At 40.0% G+C, this 18,947-nt stretch overlaps 1 protein-coding gene and 2 long non-coding RNA genes across 3 annotated transcripts in view; all 3 read left to right on the top strand.

Moving 5' to 3' along the window:
- The window catches only part of LOC128620242 (uncharacterized), a 134,861-nt gene that overhangs the window by 92,906 nt on the left and 23,008 nt on the right, over positions 1 to 18,947 (top strand). The window lies entirely within an intron of this gene.
- LOC128620399 (uncharacterized) lies at positions 6,671 to 17,764 on the top strand. Its single transcript, XR_008388137.1, has 4 exons — positions 6,671 to 6,990; positions 15,736 to 16,038; positions 17,109 to 17,432; positions 17,541 to 17,764. It is a non-coding gene; the product is annotated as an uncharacterized LOC128620399 (long non-coding RNA).
- Positions 17,825 to 18,947, top strand: part of LOC128620404 (uncharacterized) — a 1,371-nt gene continuing 248 nt past the window's right edge. Inside the window, exons 1-2 of the long non-coding RNA XR_008388138.1 lie at positions 17,825 to 18,218; positions 18,613 to 18,947. The exon at positions 18,613 to 18,947 is cut by the window's right edge and continues 248 nt beyond it. This is a non-coding gene — a long non-coding RNA (uncharacterized LOC128620404). The remainder of the gene's footprint in view (positions 18,219 to 18,612) is intronic.

The raw sequence follows: 18,947 nt of genomic DNA, 5'->3' as shown, positions 1-18,947 counted from the left end.
CCATCAGTTTATCAACAACATTCACTCTTGGATTATCTTCATCGTAATGACGTAATCACGTCGTGACGTCATGACGTCATCAATCTTCCGGGTCAAAAAAAAAAAAAATTTAATTAGCAAGGAATCATAGCAGAGTAATGCCGGTATGCCAGTCTTACGGGGATAACGTTTACACTGTAAAGCCGCTATATCGGCCTTATGGGTATTTGGCATAGACGACCAAGCCGGTATATCGTCCTTACGGGAATAGGTCAAAGCTGGGCAAGCCAGATTTTCGGCCTTACGGGGTTAGTGGGTTAAACTCTAATAGATTATGCTATTGATAACAATTATACTCTCATGATTAAACTTACTTTTCATAAGGAGCCATGATCATCACACGACCAGATTCTATTCATATCACAGCAAACCAGCGACTCCATTTCCCAGAATGCACCACGAACTACAAACACAGCCAACAAAGACTGCAACTCCCAAACTCACACACAACACGTTCACCATCCTGAATTCCAATTAGTGACATATTCTGCCAATAGCACCTTCACCCACACCACTCTTTTATAGAGACTGTTCACACACTGTCTTTGAGAAGTATACACTCAGTTGATTAGCTCTCTTGTCTAAACCAAGCTTTGATATCGTGTTTATATTTCTGGTTTTGACTTTGTTCTCATTTTTGACCTCGTCTCTCTGTCTAACTTTGTTTTGACTGTTTGTCTGATCACCTGACCTCTGCCTGTATAAGTTTATGGGTTTTGCACTTGTTGTTTTTTGGTATTAAACTACATAACCTGCATTTGCTTCTGTCTTCGACTCCATTTCATGATTATTGTAAGTGCTCCTCAGCTCACACATGGTAAATTTATCTTTATTATTTGCTGTAAGTCTAGGGAAACACACTTGCTGGTAAACAGTAGAATTGATGTGTGTAGAAATGAGTGAAGTTAATGCTGCAGATCATGCACTTTTTTTTTTTTTTTTTGCAATGATCACCCTATAAATAAAAGATAAAATGACCACATGAGAAAATATATGAATAAATATTAATACTATATATATATAGTATTAATAGTACTATATATACTATAATAGTATAGTATATATATATATATATATGTTAGGTCATGGAAAGAGTGATTAAAAGATTTTCAGAAATGAGACAGCGGTTGTTGTGGTTTCCTGATAATCACACTATATAACAGAGAGACACTAAACTCAGGCAGTGTGACAGTGTGTGTGTGTTTTTCACTTTGAGAGACTGGTGTGTGTGTGTGTGTGTGTGTGTGCAGAAGAATCAGTATTGATGAAGTGCTTGTATCTTTTGTCTGCTGTGTTTCACGTCGCTGCAGGTGAGTGAAGTTATTTTCTATTTTCTATTACAGAAAGGAGAGACAATATTATCCAGTTCTTAGTTCAGCTGCTTTGTGTTTAGTTCATGTGGTTTCTGTCCAGACTGGGTTTACAGTCATGCCTTGTGTTATAATCTCCTAATTTAGACCTGTTCAGCTTTGATCATGTGGATTTTTTCTTCCTGATTAACTTCAGTCTAAAATGTACTGATGAAGAGAGGTGGGTGAATGAATAAGGAGGAATCTACAGTGAGATTATTTTACATCCCTATAATAATTTTGAAATGTTGTACTTCATATTGCATTCAGTAGAAAGTGAGTTTTTGTATGTTTGTTTCTGTAGGCTGTGCTCTCTCAGGTGATAAACATGTAGATATCACAGGATACAAAGGTGGTTCAGTGCTGTTACCCTGCTCCTGCTCTAACCTGCACACCAAACCTCAGAAATTCACCTGGGGGTCCTACAGAACAGGAAATCCGACAGAAGTGTTAAATGATGAACACTACCGTGGCAGACTTCAGCTGTTTAATCACATTTCTCCTGCTAATCTGTCTCTGTTCATATCTGACCTGAGAGAAGAGGATGCAGTAGACTACTGGTGCAGCACTGAGAAGGACCACACAGACATCAAGCTTTATGTTAAAGGTAAAATATTTAAATACACAATAAAAGTTGATATTCAGTGAAAACAGACTTGATCAGTCTTCAAATGAATTATAGTTACATATGTAACAAAATGTCTTCTCCATGTACCATAACTGAGGGTTTTACACTACGAATTAAAAGCAGTAAAAGCCATAGAATTTATATGTGTGATATATGTATAATTTTCATGTTCTGACTTTTCTCAGATTGGGTCTGATGTCACTGTATTTACTACTGTTATTTACACTTACTACTCTACTGACCCACATTAACACAGCCGGAGCAGCAGATCATCACTGGACAGAAAACTGAATATAGCAGCATTATAACAAACTAATCCAGAGTAAATATAGACACATGCTCAGATATTATAGAATAATGCTGAAAACATATATTAAATACACACTTGTGTAGGGACAACTGTGGAGGGAGCTGAAGGTTCGAGTTGCCAAACGTCAGCCTCGAAACCTTAATGACTTGGAGAAGATCTGCAAAGAGGAGTGGGACAAAATCCCTCCTGAGATGTGTGCAAACCTGGTGGCCAAATACAAGAAACGTCTGACCTCTGTGATTGCCAACAAGGGTTTTGCCACCAAGTACTAAGTCATGTTTTGCAGAGGGGTCAAATACTTATTTCCCTCATTAAAATGCAAATCAATTTATAACATTTTTGACATGCGTTTTTCTGGATTTTTTTGTTGTTATTCCGTCTCTCACTGTTCAAATAAATCTACCATTAAAATTATAGACTGATCATTTCTTTGTCAGTGGGCAAACGTACAAAATCAGCAGGGGATCAAATACTTTTTTCCCTCACTGTACATGCATATGTGTGTCTATGTTCAGTATGATTCTGAATAATCCTAAAAAATTTGTATATTTTATTTTTTACTGGAGTATATTCCAGTGTTTCTGATTCATTCCTGTTACATATACTGTAGTACCTATACTATAAAGATCCAGCATTCTTGTTTTGTAATGTAATGTTGGTTCATGTAAAAATAAAGTCAGTCATGCATCTTGTAATGTTTCCTGATATTAGTGTTTTTCAGGTCATTGTGTTATGTATGATAAGGGGTTCCTGTAGAGAGACGGAGAGCCTTTGCTTGTGTTCTGGTAGAATGAGTTGATTTTGAGGTGTGTATTAAGTGTGTTGTTAGTTTTAGTGCATGTTGGATGTGAGGGTAACTGCTGTACTGAGCTGCATGTTGATAAAGAGGAGAGTGAACTCAGTATTGAGAAATATATGCAACCAACTATAAAAAAAATTGTAAGAGATGTATGACCGTGTGGTTGTTGAGTATGGAGTATTAGTCAGTGCATGGCACAATGTCGGATAACTGATGCTGTGAGAAAGAGGAAATAGCCATTCTCCCATCAGTCCCCATGCTGCCCTGCCCACAATCATGTGGTCACTCTGACATGTCTCATGCTGGCTCTGAAGTACCATGAGAACGCTAGTTATGTGCACAACTGTGGTTCTGTGACCACCAGATAAAGTCCAGAGGTGGTAAGAATCACCCAGATACCTTCCTGTATGTGTGTGTGTGTGTATGCTGAGACAATTTAACAAAGGCACAAAGTGATGAACTGCATGTCATTATTTGAAATAAATGCTACTCTCATGCAACATGTGTGTGGAGTATGTCCCAAATGGCCTCCTCCATGGTGTATATAGGATCCATCAAACAAAAGACTTTTGTTTCTTGAGGTTGTGATGCTATTGATACCACACAACTGAAATAAATGTGATAAACGAAATTCTATAATCTGTCCATTAGAAATGTTTCTGTACCCTTCCCCAGATCTGTGCCTCAGTACAATTCCTTGGACCTCATGGCTTGGTTTGTGCTCTGACATGCATTGTTAACTGTGGGATCTTATATAGACAGGTGTGTGCTTTTCCAAATCATGTCCAATCAACTGAATATTCCACAGGTGGACTCCAATCAAGTTGTAGAAACATCTCAAGGATGATCAGAGGAAACAGGATGTACCTGAGCTCAATTTTGAGTGTCATGGCAAAGGCTGTGAATACTTATGTACATTTTTTATTTTTAATAAATTTGCAAAGATTTCAAACAAACTTCTTTCATGTTGTCATTATGGGGTATTGTTTTTAGAATTTTGAGGAAAATTATGAATTTAATCCACTTTGGAATAAGGCTGTAACATAACAAAATGTGGAAAAAGTGAAGCGCTGTGAATACTTTCCGGATGCACTGTAGCTCCAGTAGTTACATTCTCATACCTGTAGATACAGTATTACTTACAGATACAGTATCTAATACCTGTAGATACAGTATTATTTATTACTGATAAGTACAGTAATATCACTTATGATGATAAACATAATGAATAATAAAACTCAAAACACTTTATATTGTATGATCTCGATTATGAATCAAACCCAGGTCAAAGCTGGTCCAGTCTAAAGCACAGTTTCAACATGCTTTTGGGTTGTTCCGCTTCCTATAGTTGTGTCTTATTCGTGCGACATGCAGAGTCAAGTCCTGCAGCAAAGAGCTAGGTGTCTTTTTATTCTAAGTGGATGTTTTTTTTAAGGGAAACATATGACTTATGCAGTCACTTACACTGAAAGTCAGTTTATTAGGCACCACACTCCTGTTCCTCCATTCACGAGTCTCTGAGTGTAAACTGTTTACGGTCACCCAAATGCTTTAACCCTGTTCCACGCGGTGATTAACCTGCATACTGTTCCTGTGCAGGTGGTGTCTTACCCTCCACAGAGCGAGGCTGAGCTGGAGCTGAAGGAAGGCGACATTGTGTTTATGCACAAGAAGCGCGAGGACGGCTGGTTCAAAGGCACGCTCCAGAGGAACGGCCGAACGGGCCTCTTTCCTGGCAGCTTCGACGACAGCATCTGACTCGAACACATGTTTTCTCTCAAGCAAAATTACGCCAGGCCGTGATGAGATTAGCAGCTGCAGTTGCCTGGAAAGCTCCTGGCAATGACTGACAGAACGAGCGAGGATCAGCAGTGTATACACCAGGGTGGATCTAAGCACAAATCAACCCAATTTTTTTTTAAACACATCCTGGATGCCATGAGGCTTTCACAGTCTCTTGGAGCAGAACACACACTTGCAGTTGCAGATGGAGCCTCCTTTGTCATGATTGACATGACAAACTGTTTTAATCTCAAGAGATAGAGGAATTAACTTGTTTCCCAGACATTCCACAACATTAAATGCAACTATAAACTGATAGAAGTACAATGTGTCCTTCCATCACAAATAGAAATTCTAGTTGTTGCCAAATTGCTGAGGTACAAGAGGAATAAAATACTTTGACTCCAGCTGTAGTAGCAGCTTTATGGCAGTTGATGTCGCCATTTAGCCGCTTTGCTATGGCTCTATAATCAAAGGCCTAGGAAGGATAAATAAATACTTAAATAAACAAAAATTTTTATATTTACAATAACGATTGTAATAATAATTAATGTATTTGTTATTATTTATGTTTTTAAATACCAACTAGTGCTACTCAGCTCACACATGGTAAATTTGTGTTTATTACTTCCTGTGAGTTTAGGGAAACACACTTGCTGTTGAATATACTGATGGACATTACAGTTTGAAACACTAGAATTCATGTGTGTTGAAAGAAGTGAATTTAATGTTGCATCTTATGTGCAGTTTTGCACTTAACATACTCACTAAAGTCACATGATCTATGTTGCAGTGTGGATCTGGATCACTAGAAGGTCAGATGCTTCTCTAACTCTTTGCAGAATTTACACCATTTCTGAATCTGATTATTTCTGGCCTACTTGTGCTTTCTTTCCTGGTCTGGGTGTAATTTCATGTGAATTTCAAAACCGGTTTCATGTCTCTCTTACCCAAACCCACCTTCAGCTGATTCAGGGTCACAATCTTAAATATACTGTGCCAGATATAAACCACAGCTCTGTTGAATTCTCAAATCCGATTGTTCTGAAAATATTGACTCATTTTCTGTAACAGCAGCTCTAACAGTAAATTTGGTTGCAAGGTGTTTTTTTTTTTTATCAACATGCTCATTTTTTAATAAGTTATTGTTTCTATAGTAACAAATTTACACCTAGACTTATATTGCAGATATTCTCCATCCATGGAGTTGTAGAATTGTTGTTATGGTATAGTTTACTGTGAATAAACATTTATTTAGTATTTTTTAATGGAGTCTCCAGTGTCAGGGCTTTATAACAATCAGAGGTCAAATAGAAACTTTATTTGAAACTGAAATTTCTGACACAGGAAGTCTTAAGATTGGATGACTTTGTGGTTTCTCTGTAACATGACAATCTGGATTGTTTACATCTTAATTTCAAGAGACAAAAAAAAAAAACAGTACTACAAATTGCTGTGACATAAGAGGAATAAAACACTCTATTTATGTGTATAACTTACAAGCAAAAGACTTCTAACAAGATAAAAGTATCTGTTTTGCAGAGGTGTGATAATAATAGTAGTAGTAATAGTAGTAGTAGTAGTAGATTCATAAAAGTGTCATCTCTCATACTTTAAATTGAACTGATTTTAATTTTTTTTTAATTTTTTAAATTGAGGCTTCCTAGAGGTCATCTAACAAACTTCACTTGAGCAACTGAGAAAGTGGTGCCTAAGACAGATAATGATGATGATACTATGAATATGATGAAAAAATGAAAAAATATATGAATACATATTAATACTGCAATTAAATGTAAATTGAGTCATGGAAAGAGTGATGAAAGAGATTTTCAGAAATGAGAAATGACACAGCGGTTGTTGTGGTTTCCTGAAAACCAGAGTATATAAAAGAGAGACACTCAGGCTGTGTGACAGTGTGTGTGTGTGTGTGTGTGTGTGTGTGTGTGTGTGTGTGTGTGTGTGAGTGTGTGATTCATTTTGAGAAATTGGTGTGTGTGTGTGTGTGTGTGTGTGTGTGCAGAAGAATCAGTAATGATGAAGTGCTTGTATCTTTTGTCTGTTGTGTTTCACGTCACTGCAGGTGAGTGAAGTTATTTTCTATTTTCTATTACAGAAAGGAGAGAGAATATTAGCCAGTTCTTAGTTCAGCTGCTTTGTGTTTAGTTCATGTGGTTTCTGTCCAGACTGGGTTTACAGTAGGCCGTAGTTCAGCCCTGTTCCTGAACAACCAAATTGTCCAAAGACAGCAGTAATCTTTATACACAAGGTAAACATACATGTCATGTCTTGTGTTATAATCTCCTTATTTAGACCTGTTCAGCTTTGATCATGTGAATTTTTTATTCCTGATTAACGCAGAATAACAGTCTAAAATGTACTGATGAAGAGAGGTGGGTGAATGAATAAGGAGGAATCTACAGTGAGATTATTTTACATCCCTATAATGCTTACAGTGTATGTTTTTACACATTTACTGAATTACAGCTCTCACAATCTGTCTTAGTGAATGTATCTATAATAACTCATATAAAGTGTAATAGAAAAGGTATTTTCCTGTAACTTGTAACTGTCACATCTTCATTCTGGTCTGAGCTATAAATAGATGCGTGTGAATTTCACACCTTTTTCTGCTGTCTCTCTGTTAGTGACCATCTTCACTTCTGTATTACATGATATTTAGTAACATGTATTTCTCAATCCTGTGTTCACATTTTTGAAACTCACATCAGTGGTCTATGTGACTTAACTGTGTATCACTGTTCATTACTTTGACACAAAAAGGATTGAATAACTTCAGCTTTCAAAATTCATGAATTCTTTTCTCACTCAAACTCCAACAAAACTCTGTGTATCTATTTTTCACATCTACATACTGTTTTCAAAACTAAGGAATTTCATTTTAACCAAACATTAAAGAAACAAAGTGTTACTTTTAAAAATATATACATTTTTAACTAATTAGATTAGATTAACGAATGAATTAGATTGCTAAATCCTAAAACATGCCGGTAGGTGCCTAAAATAACCTGCTTATTATTGTGTGTGTGTGTGTGTGTGTGTGTGTGTGTGTGTGTGTGTGTGGTTTCCTGCAATCGACTAGCATACAATCCAGGGTGTATTTCCGCCTCACACCCAGTGTTTCCAGGATATTCTCCCGATAGCCCAATGTGCCTTAACCACTGAGCTACCACTACCACTGTGCATTTCCTGTTCATGTCTGAATGATGAACTCGTCTGAATCGACTCAGTGCATGATTTAAAAAATTGTTTTACATATAAAAATGATATTTTTAGAACCTGGTGATATGTGGTGTCTGTATGTGTGTGTGTGTGTAAATTTTTCTGTACTTTGGATTTACTCCCTTCTAAAAGTCATTGTGTTGTGAGTGATAAAGCGTTCGTGTTCAGAGAGACTTTACTTGTGTTCTTGTGGTTTTAAGGCGTGTATGAAGTGTTGCGATAGTTATAGCTGTCACAGCTCCATCAGATCAGAACTCAAATTCCCGATGCAACACTCACTTCTCATGCACGCATGCGCTCACCATCCCCGGAGTTCTGATCAGACACACCTTGCACCAATCACACACACACACTCTCACTGCTAGTACTTAAGGATGTCACTCACCCAGAATCTATGCGAAGTACACGCTCAGTCAACTCGTTTCTCTGCATTACCAAGCCATTCTAGTTAGTTTGTCTTCTTGTGATCCTCGACCCTTGTTTCTGGTTTCGACTACGCTCTCTGCCTGACCCCGTTTGTGTTGTTCGTCTGATCGCTTGACCTTTGCCTGTCTTAGTTTCTTGCACTTCCCGATACCACGCTGTACACCTGCCGCCCGCTCCTGCTTCTGTGCTGATTCGAGGTTCGTGACAAAATACTTCGCCTTCCAATGGAAGCAGTGGGAGACCCCCGTTGGCCGCAAGCCATCGAGGGACATGGCCGGATGATTAATGACCATGATCACCGTCTCGCAAGCCTGACTGAGCAGGTAGCTCGGCTAAACCAAACCGCGCCGCTTTCTACGGCACCGACCACACGCTAACCTCCCACTCCAGCGCCGGAGAAGTACGACGGAGATCCGGCACGCTGCCGAGGTTTTTTACTCCAGTGCTCCCTGTTTTTTTCCAGGTACCCAGACATGACCGAGAATCGGAAAATAATACACTTCATGGAACTCTTAACCGGGAGAGCTCTCCTCTGGGCCACTGCGGAATGGGAACAGGAAGGGAACGTCATCAGCATGGATGATCAGCTGACCTCACGTTTCCGCACTGTATTCGATCATTCTCCAGACAACCAGGAGACTGGGGAGGAATTATTATCCTTGACGCAGGGATCACGTTGTGTGGTGGATTACGCTCTTGAATTTCGTACTGTGGCCGCTAGGAGTGGATGGAATCAACCCGCTCTAAAGACTATGTTTCGCCGAGGAAAATGCCGACATCATAACGGAGCTGGCGTGTCGCGATGATCAGCTGACTGTCGACTCACTCATCAACGTAGCTATACGCCTGGATCGTCTACTACGGAGCCGCCGCTCCATACGCAGCGAGGCGGAAGTACCAGCATCTGAGAGCCCTAGTGAACCCATGCAGCTGGGACAGACTCGGGTGAGCATGCAGGAGAGACCGACGGCGCCGTGAACATTGTTGTTTCTACTGCGGCGAGAAGGGCCACTTCGTGCAACAATGCCCTCTCAAACAGTGCTCTACCCGAGGGGAAACCAAAACTGTCAAACAACCTCAGTCAGGGGTGAGTTGGGAACCCATTGCCCAGTACTCAGTTCAGTCTGCATTCGTATTACCAGTTATATTAGAATACTCTGGCATTTCCTGTACTTTAGAGGCGCTGATCGACTCTGGAGCGGCGGGGAACTTCTTTGACCAAGAGACCATACTCCAATATGACATCCCCGTTCATCCTCTCAGCACCCCCCGCCGTGTCCAAGCCACTGATGGAGCCCCCATTGGAGATGGTTTAATCACCCACTGCACCGAACCTATTAACCTCCGCACCAGCGCTATTCATCAGGAGAAAATTACGTTCCATGTCATTGTGACGGCCCGGCATCCAGTGGTTCTCGGTCTTCCTTGGCTCGAACATCACAACCCACAAATTTCATGGAATCAAAGGGAGATCACTCGCTGGTCAGCTCACTGCATCAATCACTGTCTCCGAGTCCCTGTGATCTCCTTAGCATCCACATCCATTGAGAGCCCTGACAAGGCGGACAACGTTCTGATCCCCAGTGTTTACCACGATCTCATTGAAGTATTCAGTAAGAAGAAGGCTAGTGGACTACCTCCTCATCGAGATTACGACTGCGCAATCGATTTGCTTCCAGGCACTACACCACCACGAGGGAGAGTCTATCCGTTAACAGTAACTGAACAAAAGGCCATGGAGGAGTACATTCAGGAAGCATTGCACCAAGGTTTCATACGACCATCTACTTCCCCAGCATCAGCGGGGTTTTTTTTGTAGAGAAGAAGGGAGGAGGTTTACGACCTTGCATCGACTACTGAGGACTAAACCGGTGTTGCGTCAAGTACCGTTACCCACTACCTCTAGTACCAGCTGCTCTGGAACAATTACGCACTGCCACCATCTTCACGAAACTGGACTTACGCAGTGCATACAACTTGGTCTGGATTCGAGAAGGAGATGAATGGAAGACTGGGTTCAGCACAACTTCAGGTCACTATGAGTATCAGGTCATGCGGTATGGGCTTTCTAACGCTCCCTCGGTCTTCCAATGTCTAATTAATGACGTGTTACGTGACATGCTGGGACACCATGTGATCGCCTACATAGACAACATTCTAATATATTCTGACTCCCGGGAGGAACGTGTTCACCTCGTCCGCCAAGTTCTACAACGACTGCTCCATCATCAGTTATATGTTAAAGCTGAGAAATGTGAATTTCACAGAACCACCACTGCATTTCTGGGATACGTCATCAGCCCCAAAGGGATCTCCATGGACCAAAAAAAGGTCCAGGCAGTAGTAAACTGGCCCACACCCACGATGATCAAGGAACTACAGAGGTTTCTGGGGTTTGCAAACTTCTACAGAAGGTATATTAGAAATTTCAGTGCCATCGCCAACCCCCTCACGTCCCTGCTAAAGGGGAAACCCAAACGTCTGTCATGGAATCCAACCGCCCAAACCGCAAACCACAAACTCAAGAAAGCCTTCACTACTGCACCCATCATCAGACATCCGGACCCATCCAGACCGTTTATAGTGGAGGTGGACGCGTCATAGACCGGGGTAGGAGCCATTTTATCCCAGCGATTCGGAGAGAAGCCAAAGCTCCATCCGGTGGCATTCTTCTTGCGAAAGCTTTCCCCTGCTGAGAGAAACTATGATGTGGGAAATCGTGAACTCTTGGCAGTTAACTTAGCGCTGGAGGAGTGGAGACATTGGTTAGAGGGGGCTACACATCCCTTTGTCATCTTCACAGACCATAAGAACCTGGAGTACCTTTGCACTGCAAAGAGACTCACACCCCGCCAGGCCCGATGGGCCCTGTTCTTCACCAGGTTTCACTTCACGTTGTCCTACAGACCAGGGTCCGAGAACATAAAAGCTGATGCCCTGTCTCATCTCGACCACACAGAACGTGTCAACGAGGACGAGGAGTATATCATCCATCCTTCATGTATTGTCAATGTGCTAGAGTGGGATCTGGACCAGGAACTAGAGGAGATTCCCCAGTCACAAGTACCCGTAAAGTGTCCCCCGAACAAACTATTTGTACCCGAGGAGTACCGTCAAGAACTCATCATCTGGGTGCACACGGTACTCGGTACAGGGCATCCAGGGGCACAGCGCACACACCTTCTCCTAAAAGAGAAGTACTGGTGGTCCAATATGGAGGGAGATATACACAAGGTGGTGGCATCCCGTTCGTCTTGCGCACAGAATAAGGTACCTCGGACCCTCCCGGCTGGGAGGCTCAAGCCCTTATCCATACCCGAACGCCCATGGTCACACATATCCGTGGACTTCGTAACGGATTTGCCAAGATCCCAAGGAAATACCACAGTTCTAGTCACAGTGGACCGGTTTTCCAAGTCCGTACATTTTATTCCGTTACCCGCTCTCCCCACCGCCTTCGTGACAGCCGAACTTCTATTCCAGCATATTTCGGCATTCCGGAGGAGATTGTCAGTGACAGGGGCCCGCAGTTTACTTCCAGAGTGTGGTCCAGCTTCATGACTAAGATGGGAGTAACAGTGAATCTCACCTCCGGATATCACCCACAAGCCAGCGGACAAGTTGAACGAATAAATCAGGAATTAGGGCGATTCCTCCGTACTTTTTGTGCCAATAACCCAGAGGATTGGAGCAAGTTTCTGCCGTGGGCCGAGTACGCCCAAAACTCACTACGTCATTTGGCTACCAATCTCACTCCTTTCCAGTGCGTACTAGGGTACCAACCTCCACTGTTCCCATGGAACGCGGCTCCCACCGCAGCTCCTGCCGTTGACCAATGGTTTAAACGTAGCGAGCGTGTATGGGCTGACACCCACCAATGCCTGAAGGAGACCACAGACACCTACAAGTGCAAAGCAGATCTCCACCGCAACGAACACCCTAATTACCAACCAGGCGATAGGGTGTGGTTGTCCACCAAGGACTTAAGACAAGCTCATAGCTGTAAAAAACTAATGCCAAGATACACTGGACCATTCAAGATCCTCAAGCGAATCAATGAAGTCACTTACCGTCTGGAACTGCCACGACACAGACGCATCTCCCCCTCATTCCACGTATTATGTCTCAAACCTGTTATCAACAGTCCATTAGCCACACAAGTACCAGCTGAAACTCCTCCGACCCCTCTGGAAATTGATGGACAACTGGCTTACCGTGTCAAGAACATCCTCAAATCTAGACACAGGAGAGGCAAGCTGGAGTATTTGGTCGAGTGGGAGGGTTATGGACCTGAGGAACAGTGCTGGGTTCCCAAGCGGGGGCGGGGGGTGGTTCTGTCACAGCTCCATCAGATCAGAACACAAATTCCCAAGATGCAACACTCTCTTCTCATGCACGAAAGCGCTCACCATCCCCGGTGTTCTGATCAGACACACCTGGCACCAATCACACACACACACTCTCACCGCTAGTACTTAGGGATGTCACTCACCCAGAATCTATGCGTAGTATACGCTCAGTCAACTCATTTCTCTGCGTTACCAAGCCGTTCTAGTTGGTTTGTCTTCTTGTGATCCTCGACCCTTGTTTCTGGTTTTGACTATGCTCTCTGCCTGACCTCGTTTGTGTTGTTTGTCCGATCGCTTGACCTTTGCCTGTTTTACGACTACATTTCTTGTACTTCCCGATACCACGCTCTACACCTGCCGTTCAGCTTAGACCTTATCTGAGACCTGTTCAGCTTTGATCATGTGGATTTTTTCTTCCTGATTAACTTCAGTCTAAAATGTACTGATGAAGAGAGGTGGGTGAATGAATAAGGAGGAATCTACAGTGAGATTATTTTACATTCCTATAATACTTACAGTGTATGTTTTTACACATTTACTGAATTACATCTCTCACAATCTCTGTCTTATTGAAAGTATCTATAATAACTCATATAAAGTGTAATAGAAAAGTTATTTTCATTGGATGTGTGTGTGTGTGTCATATTTTTGGTTGGATATGTGTGTGCTTTTATAGACAGGGTGTATGCATGTGTGTGTGTGTGTGTGTGTGTGTGTGCGTGTGTGTGCGGGATTGCACCGGAAATAGTGCAATAGGAAAGAACGATAATTGTAACGATAATTATCATTAACCTTTTGACCTAGGCCTGACTCAGGAGTGTTAGCCTAGACAGGGGATATGCGTGGGAATGCACATGACCATACTATGTATGAATACAATATATGTGAACGACCTTGTGTGTGTGCATGGGATTGCACCGGAACCGCATTCAACATCATTATATTTGATGATGATGACCTGCCAACATAATTATAATTGATTATAATTGATGATGATGACCTTTGACCTGACAAGATCATTATAATTTATGATGACCTTTGACCTAGACCTGTCAAAACCAATTAGTGATATGTACCATACAAACTGTCTCTCTCTCTCTTGTGTGTGTGTGTGTGTGTGTGTGTGTGTGTGTGTGTGTGTGTGTGTGTGTGTGTGTGGTTGGTTCCTGCAATTGACTGACGTACAATCCAGGGTGTATTTCAGGTATACATAGGTGTATGTTGGTGAGAGAGAGAGAGAGAGAGAGAGAGAGAGAGATACTTTGCTAGTTTTTTGGTTAAATGAGTTGGATTTGAGGCGTGTATGGTGTTCTGATGGTTATACAGGACTGTATTTTCTGGGGGGATGGGAGGGAGGGAGGGAGGAAACCCCTCCAATAATCAGAACTAGCAGTTACAACCCCCAGATATTTATACCATTTTCAACTGAAACGTATGTAGAAGTAATTTATTTTGTAACATTATTGGTGTTTCACATCAATTGTTAGTTTGTCAAAATAAATCAGATAAAAATACTAAAATCCCCCCTCCATTGCGCAAGTTGATATCGCCCAACTATTTCCTCAGAGCACAATGCTTGATTTCTAATGCTTGATGCTTGATCTAGCTAATGACACGCCACATATATTGTAGCTAGCTAATTCATTTTAATTTAGCCATAAATATCAATATAACGGAAACTGCCTTGAGTTATGTTAGCTAAGTTTTATTTTAATAATTTCCATTATTATCAACAACAAGTTTGTTCACAGTAAATGATGTGCAAGTTTTAATCAGTTACAGTGTGCATTCATTTGGACTCGTATGTCCTGTGTAATTTGTTTTAATGAAAAATAAATTAAATTAAATGATCATTTGATCATAAATACTTCTGAATGATAGATAGATAGATTAGACAAATAGCTGGATATATAGATAGAAAGATAGATTAGCACAGGATAATTATGTAATGACACTGCAGATATAACAAAGATGTTTTTTTTCTATTTATTATTATTTTTTTTATTTAATTAAAAATATCAGGAAGCATACCCATTCACACTTTAACCACCCAATATTCAAACCAAATCACATTACGGATGTGAGCTTAACTGCTGTACTGAGCTGCACGCTGGTAAAGCCAACTGTGTGAAGAGTTTTGATAAAGTGAACATAGTATTGAGAAATGTGTGTAAGTAATTGTAAAAACTGGAAACTGATCAGTTTAAAGAAATCTGTACATTGTGTAGTGTTACTCTCTCCAAGTAGTCTTTATTTTCAGATGTAGTTGTAACATAGTGTCTAATCACAGCTGTTTAACTACAAGTAGCTCTCTGGGATTAAAAAAGAAAAGTACATACATGATCACAAGATAGTGTAACACACACAGTAGTTAGGGACTGGGCTGAGAAACAAGGGATTAGGGGTTTGAGTCCAGCTGATGATGATCCACTACTGACCCTGTGTGTTTAAATAAAACTCTTAATGACAAACTGGAAAATTCCTTCAACCTCATGACTTGTTTTTTTCTCTCACCATCAGATGTGAGCTTTATATTAACAGACGTGAACGTTTCCTAATAAAGCAACACTAAAATATGGTACAATCCTAACTAAACTAAATATAAACAAACAAACATAATGATCTGCTTGCTGCATGTACCAATTCTCAAATTATTCCAAACTAAATTTTTACAGTCAGTAGTAATAAAACAGACACATTTCATGATTTTGGAATTAAATGTACTGAAGTATAAGTATTTTCATTAAATTTCATTTCGAATTCATATTGTATTCAGTAGATTGTGAGTTTTTGAATGTTTGTTTCTGTAGGCTGTGCTCTCTCTGGTGATAATCCGAGAGAAATCACAACACACAAAGGTGGTTCAGTGATTTTACCCTGCTCCTGCTCTGACCTGCACACCAAACCTCAGAGATTCACCTGGATGAGCGACAGAACAGGAAATTTAAAAGAACTGTTAAATGATGAACACTACCTTGACAGACTTCAGCTGTTTAATCACATTTCTCCTGCAAATCTGTCTCTGCTCATATCTGACCTGAGAGAAGAGGATCATTGAGTCTACAGGTGCAGCACTGAGAAGGAACACAGAGACATCAGGGTGTATGTTAAAGGTAAAGTATTTAAATACACAATAAAAGTTGGAAGAATTCAGAAGTCTTCAAATGAATTGTAGTTGCATACAGTACCATCCACTAATATTGGCACCCTTGGTAAATATGAGTAAAGAAGGCTGTGAAAAAATTGCCTTCATTGTTTAACCTTTTGATCTTTTGTTAAAAAAAAAAAAATCACAAAAATTATCTGCTCTCATGGATATCAAACAATTGCAAACACAACACAGGTGTATCCAAAAACATATCTTTGTTAAATATGTGTGTTTTATATGTGTATTACAACTGACATAAGGCAAGTATCTTCAGTAAGTATCAAAGTCACCTTGTTTTTTCAGTTTTTAAGTTAGGTTAATATCTGATACATCAGAATTAATTTTAATATGACATGAATCATTAAAAACAAACTCACTGTAATTTACAGTCAGAGAAAATCTACATAACACACTTTACATAATAATGTAAAGAAAGTCAACCTGGAAAACTTCATAACACCATTTAATGTCTACAGAAATCTGTCACTAGACTACACGTTATATCAACCTAACATTTACATTGATTAACACAGTCTGTACATCAGCTGACGCTTTAGGAAGTCTTTTAAATACATGTCTTTATAAATATTTATTTAGGTTCAACTCAGTTGTTATGAATGGTTTATGTAGGTGTCATGTAGCCCTATGAAGATGTCCGTCAAGTAATGTCTTAACTTTATTTATAAGATAAGGTTCATGCCATAAACATGTATGTTAATAACTATTTTTTGTTTTTATGCAAGGTATATATCTTAATTGGGATTATTATTTCTAATTGAAAGAGCATCATTAGCTGAAATGAAATTATTAAAGATTATTAAAGATTTAGCAGTAATTGAAGTAAAAATAAACCAGTAAAGGTTCAGTGTTGGGTATCAGAGTCCTGATATTGGATTCATGTAGAGAATTTAAACAGCTGATTGGCACATCCTTTAAAAACCTCTTCTGGTTTGCAGCAGAAATTGTGATTTACAAGCAGGGAATATTAATTAATTGCAGTACTTCTATTATTAACTGTAAATGTTATGTTTACAGGCTGTGAGCTGCTGAAGAAGACAGGGTTAGAGGACATGACTGTGTTCACAGGAGAGTCTGTAGTTCTGCCCTGTGTCTGCACTGACCTACAGGACAAACCAAATTCTGTAAAATGGGAGTTTTCAATACCAGCAACTCGAATCAATCACTTTCAGGAAATTTACCCTGAACAGACTGGACGTCACAGAAACAGAGTCAAACTGGTCAGTAACAACGCTCCAGGAAACCTCTCTCTACTCATATCAGACCTGACTGAAGAGGACCAGGGACTCTACAGATGTTCTGTACAGGACGATAGCAGAGATGTCAGATTATATGTTAAAGGTACATGTTTTCATTAGTGACTGTGAGCATGCTTTACTCCAGTGTCATGTGCCATATTACTAACAGTGATAAAAACAGTCATTAGTTTTATAAGTTTTGTCTTTTCAGTAGGAAGAAGAGAAACTTCATCAGAACCGCCTCAGAGTAAAACAACAAACTCTATACCTGCATCAACCTCAACAACACTGGAACAAGATAAACAGCAAACACACAGCAGCCTCCCTCTAGGTGCCAAAACTTTTCATCAGCAATGAAAATACACATCTGTATTATTACATTTATTACCATTTTGGTGTGTTTTATTACACAGTTTTCAGCATTCTGGTTTTATTGTTGGTGATATCCGGTGTAGTGGCATTTATTTGTTGGAGACGTAAAGGTACAACACACACACACACACACACACACACACACACACACACACGTGCACACAGAGTGATAAACTAATAACTGATTTGTGATTTTGTGGAGGTTTTTTTCCCCAGTACAATTTCCACATATTTCCTTTTGGGAGTCAGTTCAAGGCAAGTTAGTCAGTACTTCAGTAAGATACTTTCACTGCAACATAAAGTTTAAAATGTGGTTCTTTCCATCACTCTGTGTTAATGTATGTGAGTTGAAGCAGAACAGCAGCCTCCACACTTTACCTGATTACTTCAAATAATGAAACTGTGTAGTTTCCATTAGAGGTGTGATTTCTGAGGTCTTTTCTCTTTAGGAGGAAGATGTGGAGAGAACGTGATTACTGAAGGACGTCCGGACTGTGAAGTAAAGCAGAAGGATCAGGTTAGTGTACATGCAGGCCTGAGCTCAGCTGCATTTTTATTATTATCTTTAAGTCTTTGAGTCCTATTGTTTTTCTAATTTTATCTCCAGTCAATTCTACATGGCTTCTACAGTAACAGTTATAGCAGATTTGTTTCTACCTTTAGAGGTTTAGTTGTATTTGTGATACACTGCAGGTAACACACATGAAACACACATGCTTTCACTGAACAGTGAGTTATAGGAAAATATCTTCTGCTGCTTTTATCAGAACACATGGTGTAAAGAAAGAAGTCAGATTTGGAGATTTGTTTCTTTACATGATTTTACTTGCTTCTTGAAGTCAACAGTAAAAGCACTAGAAATTGGTGTGTGTATGTTATATGTATAATTTTCATGTTCTGTCTTTCCACAGACAGAACCTGATGTTACTTACTCTACTGTAAGCCACGTGAACACAGCCGGAGCAGCACGGGTCCAGATCAACGCTGGAGACAAAACTGAATATGCCAGCGTTATAACAAACTAATCCACAGTAAATATACATAGATACACTCTCAGATATTATATAATAATAATGAAAACATTTATTAAATACACACCATGGTAAGCATGTTTTTCCCCAAATTGTGTTTTTCATGTTTTTCTTTGTTTTTTTCAAGTAAATAGCAGATTCAAATATATGCATGTATGGGGGAAAGGGGGCGGGGTTTCCAGAGTATTGCATTACATTTATTTATGTTAGCTAAG

The sequence above is a fragment of the Ictalurus furcatus genome, chromosome 2 (assembly GCF_023375685.1).
Source record: "Ictalurus furcatus strain D&B chromosome 2, Billie_1.0, whole genome shotgun sequence".
NCBI lineage: Eukaryota > Metazoa > Chordata > Actinopteri > Siluriformes > Ictaluridae > Ictalurus > Ictalurus furcatus.
Note: the sequence above shows the minus strand (reverse complement) of the source record. Positions and strands in the feature narration are given on the sequence as shown.